The sequence below is a fragment of the Triturus cristatus genome, chromosome 12 (assembly GCF_964204655.1).
Source record: "Triturus cristatus chromosome 12, aTriCri1.1, whole genome shotgun sequence".
NCBI lineage: Eukaryota > Metazoa > Chordata > Amphibia > Caudata > Salamandridae > Triturus > Triturus cristatus.
The window spans coordinates 625,230,109-625,256,047 of record NC_140595.1 but is presented as its reverse complement, the minus strand read 5'-3'; positions in this window follow the sequence as shown (position 1 = coordinate 625,256,047).

Below are 25,939 nucleotides of genomic sequence, written 5' to 3'. Positions count from 1 at the left end.
TCACCACATGTGGATGAAAAGGGTGATGCACAGAAGGGTTCTGAAAGTGCGGTGCAGCATTCAGCACGCCTGTCCAGCTGACGGGGTCACTCCACAGGGGATCTCGCTGGCCGGCAGGCGATAGGCAGAGCCAGTCATCGCGCTCTGAAACAGCCGCCCTCAGTAGAGTGGGTCCACGGAGAAAAACCTCTGCTTTAATTCACAACCGGCATGGCGCGCTGAGGCCAGCATGATGACTTCCCACAAACAGAGTTTCAGGCTTTGCCAGGATGAGAGCTTGTAGCCCAGCGAGCAGGGCCAGAAATAATCACAACCACATGTCTTTATGTGCAGGATATAAACAAAGGAGCGCTCACTTGATCTGGCCTAAGAATTTTAGGATGGCAAGAACAGGGAAGGGATGAGCCACCCAGATCCTGGAGACAACTAGGGGGCACCAAAGCAGGAAAGCAGGCAGCACGCCTGCACATAAGGCAAGTTAGCGAGTGGCAATCCCCCTTGCATCCCAGCAATCAGTAGGCAGCAGATCAGCACACAAAGAAGGTAGTCCAAATGGCAGTTCCTCCTGGCAGTACAGCACTCCTTCTGACAATGTGCACAGTGTAGAGCTAGCAATGTCGGGCTACAAGTCCCACGCAGTACGGGCACATACCTCATTATTTTGGGTCAAAGATCTGGAAAACAATGGCCCAAATATCAGAACTGTGCTCATTTTTATCCAAAAATTGTAAACAATCCTTGATAATAGCACTCCAGCTAATATGGCCTAATACTTACTAGAATACAGAAGCAAGCCCTTCTAGTTCAACAACAGTTGTCTCCAAATGACCTTCAGTTCAGCACTGAATCAGGATTCACAACTCTGAAATATAAACCTTGGCATTACAAAACGCATCGGCTCAGCCACGACTTACACAGATTTAAAAAGAACATGAAAACTATAAGTAAATCGAAAGTGCTGCATCTAGCAAAATTCGAAAACATTTCTGTAAATGCCCATAGTTAACCGAGCGGTCCATGCCACTCCACCCACACCATAATCTGTATTTTAACTGTCACGGCTCAAGAAGAAGTCACACTGTTGGGACTAACACATCAAGAAGCTTTTCTGACTCACGCAGACCTCGGTTTATTAAACATCTACTAACACTCAAAAGACTTCCAACACCGTGCTAATAAATCTTACCAGCCTTTATTCAATCCGACTTGCTTTCATCGCAGTCACTGTTCAGCGTTCATTCGCTCACCGGGAGCCATCGGCAGCCGGTTGCAATAGATACTTGTAATTTAAACAAGCTAAAGCGACCAGAAGCTCCACCCACTTCCCATAATTCCTCATTTTTAGTCCTCTAGGCAGTGCTGCTAGCTGCTTCTCTGGTCCTGTCAGTAACTCTTTCATTCTAAGTTCTCTAGGCAGTGGAGCATCGGTGTCTCTATTCCAAATGGTAATTCCTCATTCTTAGTGCTCTAGACAGTGCTACTGCCTGCTTCTCTGGTCCCAGTGGAAACTCCCCCATTGTAAGTCCTTTAGGTAGTGCTGCAGCTGTGTCTCTGGTCACAGTGGAAGTTCCTCATTCTTAGTCCTCTAGGCAGTGCTGCTAGCTACTTCTCTGGTCCGGCCAGTAATTCCCCCATTCTAACTCCTCTAGGCAGTGCTGCAGCTATGTCTCCGTTCCCAGTGATAATTCCTCATTCTTAGTCCCCTTAACACTGCTGCAGCTGCTTCTCTGGCCCGTCAGTAACTCCTCCATTCTAAGTCCTCGAGGCAGTGCTGCAGCTCTGTCTCAGATCCCAATGGTAATCCCCCATTCTTAGTCCTCTACACAGTGCTGCAGCTGCATCTATGTTAATACATCCACTACATTCCAAACCAAAACACATAGGCAGCGGAGGCTCCTCCGCTATGGCAGAGGAGCGTCACCCCATCTGCCAGCAGCCCAAAAAAAGAAAGGTAAATGATAATAAACCGTTGTTTATTATAGTCTTATTTTTTCTCTTGAAGCCGAGGCTTGGGGGTGGGTCAGGGTGATGACAGGCTGGTGGAGGAGTGGTTGCACTGCTATTCAGTGCGCATGACGGTCTGGCCGGGTGTCTCAGGCCGGCCAATCTGTCATGCGCACTGAAGCTCTTTACAACCAGAGCTGCTTTGCCAGGTTGGAGAGAGCAGGCACAAGCTTCCAATCTCAAATCATCAGGCCAATTCTGACACTGCTTTCAGAAGCATAAAAGCAGTGTTAGGATTGGTCGCAGTGCACTCTGGGAGCCTGTGCCTGCAGAAGAGAGGGGCGCGAATCCACAATGCGACAGATAAGTGTTTTTTTTTTTTTATTTGTCTCGTCCATCCATTCCCCCGTCTCCCCCTCCCCCACCCCTCCATCAACACACTGGCAGCTACTGCACATAGGAAAAAAGACATTGTCATTTACAAGGCCAATAGCTCGAATTCTCAAAAATGTGACACCTATTCCATTGCAAATGCTTGTTTATATTTATTGTAAAAGCACATATGCAATCTGTCAGTGGCAACTCGACTGTCAAAAATTTTGAAAAGCAATGAGTGACCTCGCCATAGCGAGTGATCTTGGTGAAGTATTAAAAGACTAGAGCATGTATTTAACATAAGCTGACAGAAGAAACAGAATCAAACTGGCAACCACTTTGAGAGCTCTCCACAATACTGAAGGTTCTGAGAGAGAAAGGTTGAGGCACACATTGCCTAAACCGCTTTTCAATGCTAAAAAGAAATAAACACAATAAAGTGAAATGGGAATACAAATGAGAGAGCTAGCAGACTTTTAGCATCAGGTATTTGAGGCCATCAACAGTTGCCTAGAATTCTTATTGAAGGTAAGCTCATAGTTAATCATCCTCATCCTTTAGTAAGGAGGCAGTAGTTGTTACATTGGATGCACTTAAGCTAATTTTGTATGTGCTACTTGTGGCTCAACTGTTCATTGCAAGATCCTGTCTTAGTTTTCTACCTCTGACATTTCCTGAATGGTGGGTCTGGCCATTCAGATTTTTGTCCATTGAAAGAACTGTTATAGAGTGGCGAACATAGGGCCCTTTTAATTCCTGTCAGAGCCCCTGCTGATACTGAGACTATATAAACAGGGACATGTTTCTCTCTTCAGGCACAAGATAATTCAGGAGTAGAGGTTTATGACAATGGAGTCCTGAAATCTTGAAAGAAGAAGGACAGAACAGAAGCTGGAGACAGGAGCAGGTTGGAATGGACCGATTTGGGACATTGCACATGAACTGAATAATGCCTGCAAAAGACAAACTAGGAAGACAATGCAAGCACAATACAATTAACAATAGAAAGACAGTAAGAAAGTGCAAGCAGAAGAACAATGGAAAACTGCCTTAAATGATAGTGTGTATGGTTTGTGGAAAATAGCCTGTCTGTAGCACAAACGATCTAGCAATAAAGCGAGGAGCAATTAATCTCACAATCTTGGAAGACACCCGGCAGCTCATATGGAAGTGAGCAACTGTGCAAGAGGAAACAGGCTTCAGAAAATCACTGGTACCCTCTGGTTACAATAACTAAAATGTCAACACTAACACACGAGAGGACAAAGAGACAGGTCTTCAGATAAAAGCAGGACCAGATTCTAAGAAACAAGAGCCGGACACGAAGTACACCGATCAAGAATCACTGAAATACATGACAAGGGATTTGCATGCAAACAAGCACAGATTGGAAGCAAACACAACTAGGCTCACTGGAATACAAACAAAAGAATCTACACTCAAACAAGGACAGCACTGACAGTATGCAAATCACAGGAACAGGGAGGGGATCTGTAACAAGGCAAAAACAGCCAGGCTATTTTAGTAAAACAGGTATCAGAAAAACAGGAAATAAAGAATGGCAGGAACTCACAGAATCTAGGAGCAAGCCTTAGAGCCAAGCAGCAATAAAGCACCGGTTCATGCTGAGTCTCAGCAGTAGAGACGTTTGTGAAAATGGCAAACACTGAGCTCACGGGAAAGAAATAGGTGGAGTAGAGGTGCAAGGAGAGGGCTCGGTGTGAGAAATTGAGCAGGGGTTGGTAATCATAAATGCTCCAAAGGATACAAGTCTACACTGTGGGTGGGTAAGGAAAGACTGAAGACACCAGAAGGCACAAAAATGTAAACAGGAAAACCAGGAATGGAATGCATATTAGAGTTTGTGAAATAGAAAATTTCCAAAGACCATGCATTTGTGGATCAGAACGTTCATGGTAACCAGTAACCATGGTAATGAACTGAGCCCCCCCTCCTGGACATGATCTAGGCATGGGTTGGCAACGGAAGTAGCAATATGGCCCATATAGCATTAGGATAGTCATATGGAAATCAGGACTGGAATATGATGTGGTGTAAGAAACAACATCGAAAGGAAAGGAGAGTTCAAGAAAATGTCCAGAAGGGACATGCAGTATAAAGGGAGGAAGACAGCAATGCCGGAAGAATAGAGCCACAATAGCCACACGTTTTAAGGGAGTCATTGTAGAAATAGTTAGTAATAACAAATATGGATTGGAAAGAGATGAGTTTCAATTTGATGTTATCACATATACAAAAAGCATAAACACAATTCCAACATGTGCTATATGCAACATTACAAGTCACGTGCCATACAGCGTCACTATCGCGAGCTCAAACATTCTAATCCCAGAATGTCATGATATTTAACTCCTGTATAACCCAACTCGCTAGGACATATCTACAAACATCAGTAGGTAGGCTGTAAGTGGGCTCCAAGTATCCTTCAGCAGGGAGGGCAGCGGCAGTTCCTCAGCAAACAGTTCCAGCTGTTCTTTGCAGTATGCCATATTACAAAGCCACAGCTTGATTTTTGGTACAGCCCTTTTGCCCCAATCAATAGCCACATACTATTTGCCAATAGTAGCGCCACTGCCTCCAGTTTGCGATGGGTCTGTTACCAATTTTTTAGCTAGCCCAATCAAGCGCCTCTGGGGGGTGCATTGCACCAGTTCCTTCGCCACGTCTGATAGGGCCTCCACCACCTGCGCCCAGGATTGCCGCGTGGGAGCGCACAGCCCAGCTAGATGCATACGGTCTGCCTCCAGCACCCCACAACGCAAACTGGTCGCATCTCTTCTCAGTCCTCATTTAAACAGTTTACCAGGAGTATAATACATCAGTTGTAAATATTTAAAATGGATAATGCACAATTTAAAATGTGGCGTTAGTGTACCTCTTAGTGTACAACAGAAACTCGAGTCCACCATCTCCAGTGGTGGGTCAAGTATTGCATTCCACTTTTCAAATGCCAGGTTCGGGGCTGCTAGCCTACCCCCTTGTGGCGCATTGTACAATTTAGTAATAAGGTTCCCACCTGTGGTGCTAGTGAGTAAAGTTTGGAGTGTCCCAAGGTCAGGGGGCTCTACTTGGAATTGGGGATATAGCTCTCTCTGGCAGCCCGAAGGCAATAGTATGGGAAGGTCAATAGGGGGGGTCTGACGCTGCATGTGTGAGATGTCAGCCAGGGCAATGAAATTCCCTCCAGGATATGAGTCCCCATAGTCTTTAGCCGTGCCTTGTAACGTATGGTTAGCGCTCCAGCCTCATGTGTGACTGATATGGCTGAGTGAAACAGCAGGGGAAGCTCAGGTGCAAATAAAGGGTCCTTTTTGCTCATGCTCCAGCCCTTCATGGTGCAGTAAATTGTATTAACCTCAGTTCGAAAGACATCCACACATCTGTGTGGCAACATGGCTTTGAGTGGAATGGGATGAGTATCATCGTACTCTACCGCCAGGTGTGGCGTGTAGGCGTGGGGATGAAACCAATGGTGTCCAAACTGCACCTGTGCTCACAAATAATACAAGTGTAAGTCTGGTGCGCCAAGGCCCCGCTGTGAATACGGAAGTGTGGGCATGTCCCGGCTAACCCTAGACTGCTTCCCTGCCCATGCCAAAGTAATCATGTGGGACCGAAGTGTTTTGGTGAAAAAGTGCTGAGGTAAGATTATAGGTATATTAATAAGGAGGCAAAGGTATTTAGGTAGCACTATCATTTTAATGAGAGCTACTCTATCCGGTAGTGACTGGGGCAGCCTGGACCACCTGTTCACCTATTCCTTCAGTTTCAAACTGCTTTACCATAATTATATCGAACAACCAGCCCTGGATCTTTGTGTATCCAGAACCCTAAATATTTCACAGGGTTGGTGCTCCACTCAAGGAGCTTAAGCCTACTGCTTAACCCTGAGTAACTTTCAAACCAAATGAACTCCCGAATGACTTCTGTCAAATGTGTGGTAGGGTTTTGGATACATAACTGCATGCCATCCACATATAGGGAAATACCTACAGGTCGTAGCTGGAATCGCAATGCAGAAGCTGCGTGCCTCTGACGAATCACGCAAGCTAAGGACTCCAGAGTGTGCGCAAAAAATATCGCTGAGACAGGGCACCTCTGTTGTGTGCCTCTGTGGATGTGCAACACCCCAGATGTGCTACCATTAATACGCACCCCTGCTACCGGGTTGGTGTACAACAGGCGTATCCACCATAAAAATGTCTGGGGAGACTGTGATCATGTATGTCCACTCAATGGAATCAATGGCTTTAGCATCATCCAGAAGGATTGCCGTCACCTTCGTGGAGGGGTTTAGTTAGTGCAGTACCATGAAAAGAGTTTGCAGATTATGTGCTATTGAGCGAGTGAGTATAAAACCTGACTGGTACGGCAGGACCAGATTAGTAAGCAGTAACTGGAGCCTGGTTGCTAGTATCTAAGATAACGGTCTGTAAGACTTGCGGTGCTCGGGTGTCTTGTCAGATAATTAATTCTTCTCTTAGGGAGGGGGTCAATACCTGCTTGGCATACGCTTCCTCATACACCGCATGAAGATGTGGTGCCAAAATATCTACAACCTCCTTATGAAATGTGCCGATTGGAGCATCCATGCCCAGGGCTTTGCAGGTAGGGAACGAGTGTATGGTATCCCTGACCTAGTCCACTGAAATGGGCTGTACCAGATATTCTCACCAGATAATGGAGAGCCACGCTAGGGCCACATCATCTAGATATCCAGGCCCTGATTCTTTCTCGCCTGGACTATGGTAACGCCCTTTACCTGGGATCCCCTCATTTTACCTCTCATAGGCTTCAGGTGATCCAGAACTGTGCGGCTCGCCTGCTTCTTCAGATCCCTCGCAGGCAATTGGCTGAACCCGCATTGAGGAGCCTTCATTGGCTCCCTGTTAGAGCACATATACAATTCAAAGCTATGTGCTTGGCACACAAAGCCTTTTGGGGTAAGGGCCCAGCCATTGTTCATTCTCTTATCACTCCTTACCATCAATTGCGTAATCTTCGTTCTAGTTCTTCTTTACTGGCTGTTGTTGTTAAGACACGAAGATCTAGATGGGGTGGTCGCTCTTTCTCTTTCAATGCTGCTAAACTTTGGAATGCCCTTCCGCACAATCTTCGGACGGAACCAAGTCTATCGACTTTTCGGAAACTTCTGAAAACCCACCTTTTCAAGGATTCCCCTTAAACTCTCTAACCATTATCCTTATCTCACGTCTGCAGCGCTGGGAGGCCTCAGGGTAGCCATGCGCTATATAAGTGTAATTTCATTCATTCAATTTCATTCATATTCAGCTATCTTCGCCTCCAAAGCGGAGCCTCGTGCATCATATAGACGTGTGTAGAAGTCTATGAAAGCAGACAGGATGGCAGGCATGTCATATCAGACACTGGCTTAGTCAAGTCCAAATATCGTGTTCCTAAAACAGAAATTACGTGTTTTTTCGCTTAGAGTCAACACACTTCTGACTATATTGGCCATTAACACTAATCCAAGCACTAATCAATAAAGCCTTCCTAAGGCATAATCCTTCTTTAGAACCATGTATTCAATTATTGATTAAATAAATATATTTCTTACATTATTAAGTTATATTTCTCAAAGAATCATTAAAAAAAGACACACTGTAAAATGTTTATTTTTCTTCACTATGTATGTAAGTGCAACAAAAATGGCAGAATTCACCAATTATAAATTGGTGATCAACCTGATTCGTCATTCTGGAAATGGAGGTCCCCTAGAAATACACATATGGTGACATATATGTGTGATTATGTAGCTCTGCATATTTGTAAGCCAAACATTATTGGCAATTTGAGGTATGAAATCGATTATCTGTTCTTAAATAATCATCATGGACCTGGGTGAAGTTAAAATATCAAGTCCACAACGTCAGCGGCCAGTGGGGATGTAGCACTTTACTACAGTGTCAGATTTGGAGGACTGAAATTGTGGTGTAAAGAGATCCAACCAGAACTTTAGAATGGAGCATAACACGCAGGGATACAGGGATTGTATATGTGAGGATAAAGTCACAAAGGGTGATAGGAATCCTGTAAAGACCAATAGTAAATAGGGCTAGACTGAAGTCTAGTTTGGTGCCTTTTATAGGCACCATTCTTTATGTCTCTACTAAGCCAACAAACCGGTAATGTGAGTTACGCAACCAACAGACGAAAGAAGAGGAAAGGACAAAGTGGAAGTGTGCAGTATTGTAGAAATCACAGAATGCCATAGAGAGGAACTTCAGTGAAACTTGGTAGGCAGTGGCAGCACACACATAGTTGCTGAGCACGATGTTTAAGGAAAATTCTTGTGGTGTTGGAGGATATGTATGAGATATACAGCTGCAGATCAGATCTGGTAGACCATATCCGGGGCACCCGTGCATGGGCATATATCATCAGCAGGTGCCTAGCCTGAATCCTTACAGTGAGGGTAAAAGTGGAAGTCAGTCTGTTGTAGAGGGTGTGCGTAGCCCATCTAGAGCTGAACTGGTGACCCCCCCCCCAGTGTTTCTTTATTTATTTTATTGATGGTAGTTTAATATGTGCGGGGTATACTAAAATGTAAGATGTCCCTAAGAATGTACTTATGCTGAATTAGAGACAGAGATGAGCTTATAAACCACCAATCTCACACTGCAGAAAGGCCAGGTTTGTAAGGCTTTCCTACAGTTCAAAAGAAAAGAGATGATTCATGTGTGAACTGGAAGAGTGTTCCAGTGCTTTGTGGCGGCAACAGATACATTTTGCAGAAAATCCTACATAAAAAATGGAGGACAACAATTTGAAAGGAACTCAAAAAATGTAAAAAATGTTTGGGTTTACAAAAACAAAAATCAGGGTGGACCATGCACCAAACAATTTCTTATAGAGTAGCCAAAGGGATTTAAAAAGAATTCTTTGCTTAACCATAACCAATGAAGAAATGCCAGTGCTAGAGATATGGAAATTAATGTATTTAGTTTTAAACCAAGTCTTGCAGCCAAGTTCTGATTTAGTTGCAGTTTCTTTACTGTTTTATCGGATCTATGACATAATATCTAAACCACCAACATCGACCTACAGAAATATCGAGGCCTAAATATCATTGCCAAAAATATAATCTCCCTATACTTCTAAAGGTAAGTTCAATAATACCCCAAACAAATATTGTTTTACACTAATATCATGACATAACATTACTTAATTAACTTCTCACACCATGCACCTACAAACCCAACCCACACCTCAAAGATATCCTAAAAAATATAATAATAAAACAATTGACAAAACTAAATTTCAATTAAATATTCAATATTAATTCAATATTAATTATTAATTGATTATACTTAATTAACTTCCCACCCTGTATCCCTACAAACCACATAACCCGCTACGACACAAAAAATGTCTGTTATCAATTACATTAAAATTATACATAACTTAAAATTGCAAACTATATTTAAAAACATTAACTAAAATTATACAAGCAATATATTACATTTACAATTAAAATATTATTTTAAATATATAAAGATAATTTAAAAACTATGGGGATGACTACGATGGCGGACAGACTTCAGTCCATAGGTGCCCCCCAGTGCCCAAATATGGGGTGCAGGGGGGGAAGTCCATTTCCTCCTGCCTTTTCATGGCAGGCGGAAAAGGACATCATAACCCCTACGGCGATGCCTGGCAAGCACCGCCACCATCTGATGCGTCGGAACCATGGCGGTCGATCTTCCCGACCGCCAAAGACACGCCCGCTATAGTAATGTGGCGGGCGTAAAACCTGCTTACAGTGGTTTCACCACCATCGTAATCAGGTCCTATATTTTTTGCAACTATATTATTGAAAACAATATTAACAACAATGATATTTTTGAAAACTACGTTACCTTAAAAAATCGATATTTGTGGCTGAGATATTTCTGCATAACAAAATTTAAAACTCGATATTTGTGTAGCTCAATATTTATGACTTAATATTATGGCTAAATACTGTTTTATCTAGTAGATCAAGATTATATATCAATAGTCTTGTTCCGCCAATATAAAAGTATTAGACATCCGGATTTTGTAAGAAATAGAGAAAATATGAATGGTATGCCATCACGCCTGAAGCGGTACATTACTGGAGCTAAAAACTGCATTTATCTGAGCTGATAAAGTAAGTTTAATCCAAGGTTTTTTACTCAGGACACCATGCAGCCATATCAGCTAGAAATAGAGTTTCCACCCCTGATGCTATAAACGGGAGAAAAATGTCAGTTTTAGCACAATTTAGTTTCAACTGGTGCATACATGATCATGTACTAATTTGCTGTAAACAGTTATGCAGTGCACTGGCACATAAGTTGAGATCACCTTCAATTTCAAACAGTATTTGCATGTCTTCTGCATGCATTAAAAATCATGGTTGCAAGAGGGATACTATATGGATCGAACAGTAATGGGTAAAGTATTGATCCCCGAAGGACGCCACACTTTAGAGTCTTTAGATAAGATACAAAATGTGGCAAAGAGACCCGAATTTGTCTGTTCATTAAGATATTGCAGAGCCAGTTAAAAGCAGTATTCTTGATCAAAAGATTCTAAATGATTTAATAGGACCTAGATGATAGATATCGGTCCAAAAGGACCAAAGCCAATGAAACACCACAATCCAGAGTAGTACAAAGTTTATCCATGAGTCCTGGACTGGGCTCACAAGCTGGTTTGCAAATCATGGAGAAAATTATTGTTCTCCACGTTCTCTGAGAGTTGATTGTAGACTGTGAATTCCAGGAGGTTAGACAAGTATGGTAGTTTTGATGTGTCAGTAATTATTGAGCAACTCTGGGCCCCATTGCGGTGTCGCCCGGAAAGCAGTCTAATCGAATCCGTTCCAGAATGATTTCAGAACGAATAAGGTTGTGTGAGTCCGAACAACCGATCACAATGCTTCCCAACATCGTTCAGTCGGGCTCGCATTGACTTCAATGGGAGCCTATGTTTCGAACAAGAACACAGGCTCCCATTGACAAAAGGGGTGTTTTGGGAAAACGATACACCCTGTGGCGGGCACACCATGGTGCCTGCCACAATGTGCATGACTGGGAAGAGGGGTCCCTTGGGTACCCCCACGGGCCCCTATCGGATGCCTTCAGGTAAAGTGGGGCCCACAACGGGCCCCCAAAGACAGATTCTAACAGCCATTTTGTGTCAGGCAGACCGAATCGGAACAGCTGTCCGAATCGGTCATCGTACTCGCTTGTTCAGAAACCATGTCCATAAATCTGTACGATTCAGTTCCGAAACACAAGGGCTATCAGAATGCCTTTTGGAACAGATTAAGACTGCACTAACGGTTCCCAGGCATTGTAATCGGTCGTTGGGAAGTGTGTTCGATTCGTTCAGAAACAAGTGTTCCGAATTGGATTCTGCAATACCAAATACCATCCTGAGCCCTTCCGGACGACATTGTAAATGGGCCCCCTGCGTCTAAAGAAGGTTTCTTAAGTATTGATATAACCTGGTCAATTTCCCACTCAGGAGGGATAATGTTCATAGTTAGGGAGGCAAGTAGGATAGATGGTGCCCCTTTCTGAGTAATTTATTTTTAGCTCGCCTAATATCAAATCATGAGATTTATTCTATTTTACATGTGCTGTAAATATTTCTTTATTCAAGAGTGAGAATGAGGAAAGAGATGATCTTGTTGCAGAATTCCGTCAAGCACACAGCCTACTGTGGATGTTTCAGCCTCAATAGTGCAGGCCTTAATTGCTGGAAGTACCAGTCTCCTTCCCATCATCTCCTGTACTGTCTGTACCTGTTGGACAGAGTAGGTCTTTGGTCACTGTATCAGCCCTTGCCCTCACATATATCTATGCAGGCTACAATTGCTGTGTATAGTGATAATGCAAGAATCTCCAGTGTTCATAGAAGGTACAGCAGCTTTATATGTAATTCCACTCACTTAGGTGCATGTGCAGTGTGTGTGTGTTTGCTAATTTTCAGAATCATATTTATTTTAGTGGTTGTCTAACCACTCTTTGCCTTAGAATTTGTTGTGTGCAACTAGTATCGATTTTTCTTAGTCATTTAGGGTTAGGAGTAATTTGTTCATGGGCATGTTGCCAATTCTCACCTGCAGCTAGTCACATGATTTTAATGGATCCTACATTTGGCCTGGTGAAGGTGAATTAATTGTTGTTTAAGCATTCTAGATGCCCACCCAAAAGGCCGCAGGTTAATTCCCTCATAACTCCAGAGTTATTGCCTGGAGCATTTACTTTATTGTATATCTGTGTCGTTATTTATTCAGGTAAGATTTGTGATCTCAGAAATGATGGCCTTTGCTTTTTTATAATTTCAATGACATTATGACGACTCTGACACTTGTCACTTTAGATTCCGATACATCTACATCTTCAATGAGCCTTACTGGATGGCATTCATTTGAGAGTGGGACTGTGACCGTCAAATGAATCATGTGTATAGAGGTCAGATACAATTATTTTTCTTTGTCCCCACTTGTTTATGATTCCCCTCATCCACCCCCCTCTTTTTTTTGCATGATACATATTAATTATATTCGATTCCTATTTCCTTTTCAGAACACTAAGTGGTTATTAGGCCCTCACACTGTCCAGGTTTTATGCGTTTCTACATAACGCTTGTCAAGCTATCCCATTTCCCCTTCGGAAGAGTTATTGCTCTTAAGAGGTGAGAGATTTCGTGTGAATACTTTCCGCACTTAGAGAATACTCTCATTTGACATGATACAGATTTACTGTATTCAAGTGTTTTTTTTTTCATAACATCAAGCGGCTATCTGACCCCTACAAATTCCATGTTTTTTGCGTCCACACTTAACGCGTGGCAAACCATCCTATTCCCCCTTCGGAAGGGTTATTGCCCTCAGAAGGTGAGACATTTTTGCTGGAATACTCCCTGTACCTACGGATATCCTTATGGTCTCTTTCTCTACCCACTTCCTTATTGTATTAGCTTTCTTTCTTTTTCCTTACTCTATTGTTATTAAAAAATAATATTTTTTTTAATTTTTTCATTTTTTTCATTTTGCAATACATCAGCTTTCTTTGCTCCTATTCTATTTTCTTGGTTTGTAATCTAATTTGTCTGTTATTTGAATGTATAATTTGCTGAATGTCCTGTTTTACTAATATATTTGTCCGTCACTCCATTAGGCCATTAGCTAAATGCGTTATATGCATTATCATTTTTGGGTTACTGAGATATTGAGTGTGCTCATCCGGATACATCATGTTTTTTTCAGGGTAATAATGGTTAAGACACTTTATGAGTCTACGTTTTATGTGTATGTCAATAAGTTGTATGATTGTCTTTTTCTCATTTCTTGCCTTTTTTGCTTTTTCTCCACACTTGTACAAACTTATTGTTTAATGTTAGCGTTGTGATCATTGGTACGTTTTATTTAACTGTTTACGTATTTTTTTATTGTGTTGTATATTTTATATCAATGTCAGATCAGCTCTTCATGTTATATTTCTTCCTTTTGTGTTTCCCTTCTTCCATTTATAATTAGTTTCTTGTTTACTTTTTCTTCTGTGTATATTGATTTTTGCCCTGACGAAGCTCTCTATGAGAACGAAACACGTTGGCTGAACTTTCTGTTTTGAACTGACTTACAAATTTGACTAATAAAGATATTTGAAAATCCTTCTGTCAATCCTTGGACTCTTTTCATCCTACGCACACCCTTCAACTATTTGTTAAGGATCTGGAGCACAGCAGCATCATAGGACGGTTGGTGTCTGGGATAGCGTGGGATTGGTACAGACGGTGAAACTGGTATAGAGGTGCAGGAACGACAGTCCACCATCTTTTCTGCTTTGTTGCCATTTGGGAATTGTACCCTGGAATCTGCCCTTTTCTATATCCTTTGTTTCCTGTTAGATGGATTGTGGTGGGTACTATGAGTCATTCTTAGAGAGCACATTTGCTATCAATAGTCGGATTTTAATGGGGCCATCTGGTGAATTATGTCACAATAAATGTCAAAACCCCAGCTAATATCTTCAAACAAAGCCACATTCCTACTATTGGTGATTATTAGAAAGCAGGACTGGGACAGAAGTATTGTTCTTTTCTCAACACTCAATGGTCACTTTAAGCAGAGTTTTGAGTGTTGTCTATGACTGTGTGTGACTCAGCTAATAGGACACAACTCCAGTTGCTTGAGCTTTAATCTCTGGTAAGACTTGATCTGCTACAAGGATGGCTGCATCTTGCTATGAATCTGGAAAGCGCTTTGAGAATGTGGAGAATCATAGATAAAAGGACATATGAGGGGTCATCTTCTAGAACTTATGTTTAACTCTTCGTGGAGTTGTGCTTAAGGCACTGTTTATATGAACATATCATTTAGCCACATCTTTCCACATCAATCTGCCTAGTTCCTTCTTTCTTTCTATACTCATCATATCTTCCTTAGTAGAGATTATCATTATGGTCTCAAGCTAATTTCTCCACTGGGAGGAAAAAATCTTAGAGACCATCCTAGGCGTAGACCGAGTACTAATCCCATCTCTCTTTTAACAATTCTAAATCTCTACAGAATGCATTTGTTGGCTTTATTCAACTACCAAAAAAAGAAGAAACTCCCCACTTAAAACAACCCTTGTTTTTTTGCAGACATCACTAAGCACACGCCAAAAAGATGCCAGCTTAAAAGAAAATGGAGGAAAATCTATTGAGTAGTTCTTAGAAATTCTTATTAATTGAAAGCTAAGATGTGTAGGGATTAGATCTAAGTGCAAAGAAAGATAACTATAGTAAACATATAGATCAATCACCCAACTTAACTAAAGAACTGTACAACATAATTGATGAGCTGCAGACTCCTCTTATAGCTCAGAGAAATATTAATCCTTCAATTAGATTACATGAGGAACTTCCTGTCTTTTAAAAAGACAGGCGACTTCAAATAAAAGGGCACTGTTGTAGCTAAGACCATATTTAAACCTACACTCTGATGTGATGTGCATTGTCTTCTGCAAACACACACAGTTACTTTAGAATATCTAACTACTATCTCTGCAAAATCTCTCTTAAAGGTCATGAATAATAGATGTCTATCTGGTTCCCCTCTCAAACTGTTCCCAGCTAAATTATTGCATACTATTAGTTCTCTGCTAACTAAAGAACTCTTACCCATCTTTAATATCTCTCTCATTATACTGTGGTGACCTATGACCATTGGAAAGCAGCCTTTATTAAACCACTTCTAAAAAAGCTGTCACTATGTCTATTATATTTGAATAATTTAGGCACATCTCACTTCTTTCACATTGAGGCAAACATTTGGAAAAACCGGGGTTTTTGCGACCTCCAGAGCTTTGTGGAACAAAACCGCCTACTTGACTCTTTCCCGGTGGGTTTTTGCCTGGGAGGAAGCACCAAGCTGGTGATGGTGCTGGTACTCACCTATGTGGACGAGCTGATGATGGAAATGTCTGGTCTTTTGGACCTATCAGCTGCCTTTGACATCGGCGAACATGCAATTGTCACAACCAAACCTACTAATGCAGACATCCAAGGCCCCCTTTCACAGTCAGCCGCCATTCCCTACTACCTACTGCATTACCTCACAATGCATGTTCGGTGACCCTCTGCTTCACAGTAGTCGGCGCATGCGGAGCACCCCCGCATGCATGGGTGGTGTTTGCACGAGATTAGTGTGCTCCCAGTGATCTCAACCTGCCATTGATTACCCCTCACTTATGTCACTGAAACAGTGGTGCAGCCGCATGACTGGCAGGGGTGGGGGAGAACATACGATGACACAGACTACTGGACACCCGCGGGCGCGGCTATTTAGCCTCCTCAAGAACTGTATGCATGGGGGCGTAAATGACCGCATAAATAAATGAATAAATAAATAAATAACCATCGCAATCTTCAAACATGGCGGGTGGAGCCAGAGGTGTGGAGAGAGGGATCGATATCCAGTGGGGACTGATTGTTGCATCGCTCAATTGTTACTCTTGTTAATGTCTAAAACTGTTGATGGACTTGTCTGCTTACTGGATTATACATGCTTAGCATATTATCTGAACATTGATAAATGCAATATGGACATTGCTGTCAAACCAGAGAGAGATAGTCACTACATACAAAAAAACCTAAAGCCAAGAGAACAGTGGGAAATACCCGAATGTACGCTTCTTAGAGGCACGGATACACAAACTCATATATTTGTTGCGGGAAATAACCTATGTTATGTGAAAACACGATGTTGAAAGTATGTACTGTGCATCACAAAATGTAGCAGAAAATACAATGAACAGATGTTTCACAAAAAAAAAAGCAGACATCAAAGGAATTGTGCTCAGATGGTGTGTTTATTTCTGAGAAACTGCCATCGATCTGTGACATTACCTCCTTTCCGGTCTAATCTGAAGGTTTTCAATTGTCGCATCCCTCAGGGGTCAACAGTCCCTTCCCTCTTAAATAACACCTATACGCATTATCTTTCCTATCTTCTCCATTGTATAGAAACAGTATGCAATATGTGCGCAGATGACACTCTGGTGATCTTTGATCTATGTTGCATTATTCAGAAGTCTTCTTCCTGGCATGGCCTCTGTCTCAAGTGGTGAGTCACTCATTTGATAGACGTCCTCTAAACATGCGGTGTCTGCTGAGGTGTGCATGGGAAGATGCTGTGCCATATCTGGTTTAATTGTGATACCCCATCACACACAGATACTAGTGAAATGCCAGTTGAATTACCAGGAACAGCCTCAGTAGGAGTCTAGTAATATAATAGTGCAGCGTACTTGAGAGCTTTTTCACTGAAATCAAGAAGTGAGGTGTAGTCCTCTTGGGAATGACCTGGTATGTAATGAATAGTAGGAGGTCATTGATGATGTCCTTGTTGAATCTGGACACACACACACAAACATACACACAGCCACAAAGGGCGGGGCATTTTCACTATTTCTTCAAGCTGGCATGCACAATACGTGTCGCAAAAGGTGAGGGTGATGGTTGGGAATGTTACCAAAACTAATCCATTTGTCAGTATCTCAAATAGAGAAAGCTGAGGCACTCCCACAGGTTCCCATTACCTGTCCCACCTAGACTCTTGTGGAGGCCACCATTGTCACCTATACATATTCTACTACATTTCCCTGTACTTTGGTGTCTAAGGACCTGCCTAAATGGACCCAGGTTCCAGCACTGAACCAGCTCCTGAACCCAGGAGACAGAGGGCTGCAAGTTGCAACTCTCTGCCTTCTAAGCCCAGTGTGTTCCAACTCCATGTGACCCGTCCGCCTCCAAGACTCTGCAATACGTTCTTAGGAATGGTCCCTCAGCTCCAGAGTCAGGGAGATGCAGGCTGCTGCTTTCTTCATCCTCAGCCCAGTCTGGTGCATTGCCACATCACACAGTAAAGTGGCCTTGTTGTACAGACCTGCCAACACACTGGTCAAGAAGGGGGAAGCACGAGAACCGCAAACTATGCCATGGCATACATATTTGACAAATTGTGAAACTTGAAATTCACTCTATTTTTCCAATTTGTCTTAAAAACAAAAACTCCCAAATTCGATTGTCTGGTGAAACAGACAAGCAGGAACATTCAACCATTTAATGCATTTAGTGTGGGTCTCCATGGCCAGCAAAATGTGGTTCAGGGATGTGAAGCAGGGAGAACTAGGGCACTGAGGGCACAACAGACGAAGTCAAGGGAAAGGAAGTGACCTCTTGGGGGAGGAGGGAACTGAAGTGACTAGGTGGTTAGTTGGGGAAAAAGTGGTACAGAACGTATCAGTACTGCAACATCATTTCAGGCGCGGACGACAGGTGCAAAGCCGATTGACACCACCTACCAGTGCATAGGGGTACTGTTAAACAAAAAATCTTCCAGACCCACTCTGATGCCTAAGAGAATTCTAAGGTAAGGAATCTGCAGCTAGATATAGTCTCTACCAGATAAGGCGTTACCGAAGGTAAGCAACTTGTTCTTTTCTTCTACTGTGTGGAGTCATTTCTTTTAATTACCTCTTTGGGACCGCTAGACTTTTTTTGTTAGCTCAAAACAGGAACAATGTCAGAACTCCTTCCTAAATAAGCGAATGATGTGGAATAAGTGACCTCCAGCCCAGTAGCAGACAGGCTGCCACTCAAATTTTCTGCCACCAGAGCCAGTGGTGGCTCTGCCATCAGAAACCTGGTGCCTGGGTGACTCTAAATGGAGCTGGAAAAGATTGGTGTAAAGAAACACCCACAGCTTTTTGGCATCTATTCCTTATCCACCAAACTATTAAAAAAGAAGGATTCTTTATGCGCCAAACTATAAATAACCTCATTTGTATTTCTTAGAAATTTAGATGCATTGTTTTTTGTATCCCAAAATTGAATAAATTATGAAGTAAAATAAAGTTTGGAAAAACATTTTTGGGGTTTGCAATAAAACAGTGCCAACACCGAACCATGTGTCCACATCTCATTGCCTTGGAGCCCTGCACGATATGACAGCTGGTGACGAACGTCCAACCCAGGCGGGAAGAAACCCCCACCACTCCCAATTAGTCAGTGCCCCATAACTCGTAAACACCAGAGGAGAAAGAGCGCGCAGCACCTGGACCCAACCACGCCTGGCAGAGCGTGCCCCGGCAGCCTGCGTGCACCCAGGAGACAAAAGACGTCAGAGAGAGAACGAGAGAGAGAGAGAGCGCGCGAGAGAGAGCGCGCAGTGCCTCAGTACCGGCACGCGGCTGCCAGAATAAGCACATCAGCAGCCTGTACAGTGCCTGAACAGCACTCCTCAAAGCAAAGACAATTAAAACGGGAGAAAGAAAGACTGTGAAAGCCAAGCAAAGCAGAATAGCGGGGAATGAATAAAGACTGTGATAAAGGACACACCAACGCGGAGCACAATACACTCAAAACAAAGACCTGCCCATCAAGCTCCACGAGCATAACCCTGTGGGCGGCCACCTTCGGCAAAGAGCTGCAATATCCGTAGCAGCAGGGTGCCATTATGGGAATAACAAAACCCATCTGCCCCACACACGCAGTCCTGGGGAGAGAGAGACAACTTAGCAGCAACATACTCATCCAAAGCGAGACAGAGGAACAAAATAAAGAAAAAGGAAACAAACAACATCAAGCTTAAGAATCACCAGTGACGCAGCAAGCCAGTGAATATGAAGGAACAAAGTGTGACAACACTAGAGGAAGGGGAAGCTACCTAGAAGATGCAAGACTGCAGCTAGCCAGCATATGCCATGTGCATAGACACCATGCCACAAGACAGGAAGATGAAATATGTTGGCCTTCCTGTAGGTGCCATAGCCATTTGACGCAGCAGAGAAGCAACACATTGGCACACAATGGGCAGAATTATACAAAAAAAAAAAAACTTAATTGAAGCATTTGAAAAAAACAGAAAACATCAAGACAATCAAATACCTGAAGAATGCTGTGCTAGATAGAGTCAATGAAGTCTTCAAGAAACTCCAGAAAGAAGAAATGGTTAAGTACCAGAAAGTAATAGACACCGTTGCTAAACAGTTCGACTTGATGACCAAAGTAAACTATGAAAAATATATGTTTAAAAGGCAACACAACACCCAGAGGAAACATTGGAAGAATTTGCAGAATGACTGGAAAAGCTCCTAAAACGCTGCTGATTCAGCTAGTGCAAAGTTTAAGAAGAATCATAGATGGATGCCAATCAGAATCATGTAGAAGGTGAATTGTGAGGGAAACACACACCCTAAAGAAGATGCTAGGCACAACAAAAGCAGAAGAAAGGACTGAAAACAAGCCGATGTCATGGAATACGGGAAGCCCCCAAGGAAAGCATACTAGCCATATGAAGAAAAAAAAATTCAAGTTTTTCTGACAAGTGCAAGATTGGTGTGGGAAGACAGATTGGCAAGCATCCAGAGGTAAAACAGTGGAGGCACCCAGACACTGATGCAGATCAAAAGAAAAAGAGAGTCCACATCTGGACTATTGAGAACAAGTCGTGGAGGTGACCCTCAACATAGCTATCAAGTAGATCGATCATAGCAGAATCTGATGACAGTGACAATGAAGAATACCTTCCTCTGATGTTCACAAGTAACCAGGAACTCAACGCGCTACAGTCGACCCTCATAATGGAGATCTGCAAGCAGAGTTCATAGTGGACAAAGGTGCATCAGTGAACGTGGTAGGGACACAGGACCTAGCACATTTGAAGCATAAACCACAGCTAGCCGAGACCCGTTTGAAGATATACACATGGGCAGAGGAGAAGCCACTGACAGACAAAGGCACATTCTCAATGACTTTCAAACATCAAAGAAAGGAAATAGCTGCCATAGACTAAGTAATAGAGAAACAAATACCAGCACCTGGTGTCCTCTGCCTCATCACAGCGACAAGCCTGGGAATACTAGCCATATACTATACCAATGAGAAAATATATCAGCTGAAAATGGGAGCGGCTGAGGGCAAATACCCAGTAGTGCCTATGAAAGTCAATGATCATCCAGTATCCTTTGTCTTCAACAGTGGAGCTTCAATCAATATAATATGTGCATTAAAAATCAGAGTACTAAGGCCAGCCCCAAGCTTGAAGGCAGTGGACGTCCAAATCTAAACATGGGCAGCCTCCAAAAGACTGAGTAGGGTCATTCAAAGCGACCTTAAGACACAAGTCAATGACCACAGAACTGACTGTCCACATACTGCAGGGAAGAATACTGGGTTTATGTCTTGCCTTCTCATCTTCACCATAGCAGCCGACATGGTGTTTTAGGGATTACATTCAGGTTTCATTTTAGTTTACCATTCCAATTTAGCATCTTTAAGATGATGGTTTGGCATGTTTTTCACTAACTCTTCCTTTGTGGTACTATCGGTTATGTTTCCAAACGATGCTGCATCCTTTGATGTATGATGCCTACTATGAGCTGCCTTTCCCAATGCCGGATGCTCCTTCGACATCAGGTTTCCTGACATCTGGGCACTACTCAGATGCTGCTCTCCCAGCACCGTAGCCTTTGGCATCTTCCGCATGGGCTGATAATGACTATCTTCATTCTTTGGACCTTGCTCTTCAGGCCTCTTTCGATGGGACGTCTGCATAAGGGGGTTCCCTCCTGGGCTCTAACAACACTCTGGACATTAATGTTGTGGACCCTTCGAAGATGCTGTCTTCCACTTCATATGCCTCTTGGTTTAATAAATTTACACTTTAAAAAAAATCTTTGTTGTATATGTGGTTTTTAATTGCAACTTCTTATGCTATTAAAGTGTTCATATGAAACGCAAGGCTTTTTATACACACTTAATCAATCAATCAGGGAATTATAAGCTTGCTACTCACCCATGATGGTCTCAAGGCGCTGGAGGGGGAGAAGGGGGGGCGCCACTCCGTTCAGCCAAAGAGCCAGGTCTTGAGAGTTTTCTTGAAGGTGTTCAGGAAGTGGGCGAGTCTGATGTCTGCCGGTAGCTCGTTCCAGGTCTTGGCTGCAATGTGAGAGAACGATCTTCCATCTGCTCTGGCGCTGTGGATGCGCGGGGTTTCCACCAGTGCGAGGTGGGACGATCGCAGGTTTATTTTGGGTATGTGGAAGTTAATTCTAACGTTAAGGTATTTGGGTCCGTTGTTGTGTAGGCATGAGTGAGGATTTTGAAGGTGACTCTCTTCTCACGGGGAGCCAGTGGAGTCGCCGCAGGTGTTGGCTGATGTGTTCGTGCCAGGGGATGCCGAGGACAAGTCTGGCCGCGGTGTTCTGTATTGTTTGGAGTTTGCGGAGTAGGGACTTGTTGATGCCGGCGTAGAGTGCGTTGCCATAGTCCAGTCTGCTGGTGATGAGTGCCTGGGTGACTGTTTTCCTCGACTCTGGGGGGATCCATTTGAAGGTCTTGCAGAGGATGCGGAGGGTGTTGAAGTAGCTGGAGGTGACAGCATTGACCTGTCGGTTCATGGCGAGGGATGAGTCGAGTACGATGCTGAGTTTTTTTTGCGTGGTTTGTGGAGGTTGGGGGGCTTCCAAGGGTGGTGGGCCACCAGGTGTTGTCCCATGCTGAAGGGGTGGTTCCAAGGACGAGAACTTCTGTCTTCTCGGCTTTGAGTTTTAGGCAGCTGTTGGTCATCCAGACTGTGACTTCTTGCATTCCTCTCTGGAAGTTGAGTTTCGCGGTGGTGGGGTCTTTGGTGAGGGAGAGGATGAGCTGGCTGTCATCAGCATAGGATACGATGATAAGGTGGTGTTGTCAGACAATGTTTGCGAGGGTGGCCATGTAGATATTGAAGAGGGTCGGGCTCAGAGACGAACCCTGTGGGACTCCGCAGGTGATTTCAGTTGGGGCAGAGAGGAAAGGCGGTAGAGGAGGAACCAGAGGCACGAGAACTGGCTGTGGGTCGTGGTCGGTGAGGCCTGTTGGCAGTCTGTGGGCCTTCCGGGGTTGAGTGCGAAGAGGGCAGTGGAGTTGTAGCGATGGAAGGTCGTAAATCCAGGGTTCCTGGCGCTGGTCGCGGTCGGGTCGTGGATGGGCGCAGACGGGCTTGCCTTAGGCGTGCCTTCGCGCACATCCGCTGCACAACCGCGCAGCGGCCATCATTAAGTAGGGGAGGGGGGAGGGACGTGCAGCTGGGAGGCGGGATCGGGTGTGGACAGGGGGGCGGGCCGCAGGGGCAGCAGTGGCGGGAACTGGAAGCGGGGGTACAATACCAGGAATTAACAAGACAATCCCAGGAATTAAAACACACGGCATACAGGGGCAGCAGCGGTGGGAACTGGAAGTGGGGGGAACGGCGAAGAATAAGCACTGAGGTGTAAGGCAAATAAAAATGAATGGACAAGACAATACCAGGAATTAACAAGACAATACTAGGAGTTAACAAGACAATACCAGGAATTAACAAGAAAATACCAGGAATTAAAACACATGGCACACAGAGGAAAAAACTGTCAGGCTGTGGTCTCGAACCCCTACCCAGGAGAAGGATTGGAGGCTTCAACGGCAGTGAAATAGGTGCAGAGCTGCTGGGGAGAGAGTATGCCTTCGACCAAGGGTCAGAGGTCTTACTTACTGCTGTTGCTATTTTTCCATATAGTTGTGTCCCCCGACAACAGGGAGGGTCTTATAGGGATTACATTTAGTTTCCATTTAATTGACCCATTCTAATTTAACATATTTTTAAGATGGTGGTTTGAACGTGTTTTTCACTAATACGAGAAAATGTCACGCATGCATTTATTTTTGGTAGATGTTGTTCTGTAGTCTGCGCTTAGTTCCAGGAACACACATACTAGAATGCAATGTCATTGTTTTATTTTATGTTCGTAGGAGGCAAATCTTTTTGGCCAGTGTTAGAAATGGGATTTCTAGTTGGCTAAGGCGTGCGCCAAAGCCACGCAGAAACCACCACTCTAGTCAGGGCAAGGAAGTTACACGCCAAAGATAACCCCTGCTCACCCCCTTGGTAGCTTGGCACGAGCAGTCAGGCTTATCCCGGAGGCAATGTGTAAAGCGTTTGCCCCCGCACACAGCAACAACACCCCAGGCACACCACAAAAGGAACTCCACACAAGGTTATATATAAAAATAGCCTTTGTATTATAATAAATACATTAGATCATAATCACATAATATACACTGTGCCAACTGGCACTGGCCAATATATACAGGGGATCATATACACATGACAGGGCCACATGGACCACTGTCAGAATCATCACTTGGTAGAAATAGTAATAGTAAGATTTTTCATAGACGTAGAACACAACCAGTAATTACTGGCTCAATAATGACCTCAGCATTATCACAGTAGCATTAGGTATAAGACATATCCTCAATTACATTATGTAATTACCAGCATAAACACAGGGTGCCCCAAGCGGGGGCACAACACATGAAAAACTGTCCCCAGGCCAACTGGCCTCTCACAGGGCTCCAACGCCCTATGTCCAACAGTGTCAGTGCTGGCTGCCAAAGCAGTGAAAGCAAAGCGCGCAGGGGCACAACCTAAACGTTGCAGCTGCCCACTATGTGCTGGACAGCTGTGACAATGAGCCTGGGCACCAGTGTGCCTCCTGAGCCCTCTCTGGGACTGTAAATGAAATAAATGCACCCAGATGTGGCAGCTGCCTGCGCGCTCGCAGAGCAGCTGAAGATGGCACGCGCGCCACTGTGCCCTGTGAGTCCCCCTCTGGGACCCTAGAACAAAGGCCAACATTGGAGCGGCCCTCTGGCAGGCGGGGTCGCTCAAGCACTGTGCCTTCACTGGCACTAACAGACTGAGGGCACCAAGAAATGCCCCAAGCCACACGGGGACTTCGTGCACCAAATGCAGCCTCCCGCCCGTGATCCGCCCAATTCACCGGGACTCTTCCGTTTGCCCTCCGGTCTCTTCTCCTTGGTGCGGACTGCACGGGGCTGACATGCGGCGAGGGCAGGCACCGACATTGTGCCTCATGCCCCCTCCGCCTTCTCTTGGAGGGCTGCGCTTCTCCTGTGGAGCCTCCAAGGCTCCAGGCCCGCAGGACTCCTCTGGGCAGAACGGCCGGCACAGGAGAGCTCCCGCTCCTCAGGGGCTCTCTCTCTCTCCTCTGCCAGGCGGCCTCCTTCAGTTTACAGAAGTGCGGGGTGGTCTCCCGTCGGCTTCCGGCTTTTCTTGCGGGGATCACAGGAGCGCGGGGTAGGCTCCCGTCTGCTTCCTGGTTTGTGGAGCGCCCCGCCCACCCCCAGGCCGCTCTTCTGGTCTTCCGGGTCGCGGCGGTGATCTTCTTGCGGGAAATACGGGGTAGGCTCCCGTTAAGTAAGTTTACCAGCGGGGTGGGCTCCCGCTCAGGTTTGTTTTTAACCCCAAATTGGCAGCAAATAACGTGGGGTGGGCTCCCACAATACACGCAATGCGGGGTGGCACCTGTCCTGTTTCACGGTCTTGTGGGGGAATCCCCACGCCGGGATTCCCTCGGGCAAAGGGCAGCTCCTCACTGCAGGGCACACCTGCTCCTTCTCGGCTGCCCAGAGCCAAGCGCTTAAGGAATCAAAATACAGCGCTCACAGGGCGCTAGAGGCAAAAGTCCAGGATCAACCAGTGGAGCACCTTTCCATATAAAAAGGCAAAGTTCAGGGAAAGTCTTGGGATGAAGGGGGGGGGGGACAAAGGCTGGGCCCAGGCAGGCCAGCTCACAGGGCCCTCCAGCAGGGAGGCAGTCCCTAGTGGCGGTTCCTCCTGGCGCCCAGCAGCAGGCCCCCCTCAAGTCAGGAGCAACAGAGAACATTTTCATGGGGTCACCGCCCCTTCTTTTATACACATTTTCCCTTTGTTCCCCCAGCACAGGGCTGGGGGAAAACCAGATGCAACTGGTTTGGGGGAGCTTTGGAGCACTTCGTTGTGCTCAGCTCCTCTCTCCATTGTCAGGTGGGGCTAGGTGCTCAGATGCACCACAGGGGGCAGAGCCAGCATTGTGGAGGGAAGGCACAGTCCTATTCAGGTCCCACGTGCAACTCCTCCCTCCCATCTGCATGCAGATCTCTCTATTCACCACTGGGCTGATTCGCCCTGGCTCCTGGAATTCCCCACACCATTCAGCACCTGTCAATCACAAGCCAGACATGCACTCCACAT